Source organism: Otolemur garnettii, unplaced genomic scaffold, assembly GCF_000181295.1.
Source record: "Otolemur garnettii isolate 467f Iridium unplaced genomic scaffold, OtoGar3 scaffold00101, whole genome shotgun sequence".
Classification (NCBI taxonomy): Eukaryota; Metazoa; Chordata; class Mammalia; order Primates; family Galagidae; genus Otolemur; species Otolemur garnettii.
In genome coordinates this window covers 3,350,989-3,351,992 of record NW_003852496.1, presented here as the reverse complement: position 1 = coordinate 3,351,992, position 1,004 = coordinate 3,350,989, and the positions used below count along the sequence as shown (strand labels likewise).

The 1,004-nt window shown below is 54.0% G+C and overlaps 1 protein-coding gene across 1 annotated transcript in view; it reads left to right on the top strand.

Moving 5' to 3' along the window:
• The window catches only part of IQSEC1 (IQ motif and Sec7 domain 1), a 75,268-nt gene that overhangs the window by 60,800 nt on the left and 13,464 nt on the right, over positions 1-1,004 (top strand). The window lies entirely within an intron of this gene.

The following is a 1,004-nucleotide window of genomic DNA, read 5'->3' as shown; positions in this document are numbered from 1 at the left end:
GCCTGTAGTCCCAGCTACTCAGGAGGCTGAGGCAAGAGAATCGTCTAAGCCCAGGAGTTAGAGGTTGCTGTGAGCTGTGTGACACAACGGCACTCTACCAAGGGCGATAAAGTGAGACTCTGTCTCAAAAAAAAAAATAAGCTCAGAGCTGAGCCCAAGGCTCCAGCCCCTGACTGCTGTGACTCTGTTCCCTGGTCTTTAGCCTCTCTGGCCTCTGTTCCCTGGTCTATAAAGTGGGGGTGATTGTAGTGCCTGCCTCATAGCGCTGCCCCAAAAAGTGAGTCTTTCTGTGTAAAACCTCTTGGGCACTAGTGCTCAGTGAGTCTGAGTGTGGACAGAGCCCTGGAGCTGGGGGCCCTGTCAGTTGTGTGTGGGGCCTGGCAGTTGGGGAGCCTGCTCATACCTGCAAAACCCCCACTGGCCTTTTCTTTTGACCTGGTACTTCTCCATCCACCCCTTCTCTTTGTCCCTCCTTTGTCCCTTCCCTGTTGGAGGTCTCTTGCTGCAGATGGGGATGGGAGCCACCCTGCCCGGTCTGGAGAAGCCTAAGGGGATGATGCTGACAGTGCTGCTGTGTCCTGTCTTGAGCAGCAGGGGTCTCTGATCCCCTGGGGAAAGGTTGTCACCATCTGTGTGATCAGCCTTCCATCTGTAGGATTTTAAAAAGTGTCAAAGACCACCATAGCACAGCCACATACACCGAGGCTGGCTAAACAACTGCAAGAGAAAAATAGCCAGGGGTGGTGAGCGCCTGTAGTCCCAGCTACTTGTGAGGGTGAAGCAAGAAGCAAGAGAATCACTTAAGCCCAAGAGTTTGAGGTTGCCATGAGCTGTGACGCCACCCACACTCTACTGAGGGCGACACAATGAGACTGTCTCAAAAAGTGTCAAAGAGCTACAGGTGGATGGTCTGAGAACACAGGCCTGAGGTCCTGGCCCTGGAGCTCTCTGCTCTGTCCCCGTCCTCAGTGGGACCATGGACTATCTGAGAACACAGGCCTGAG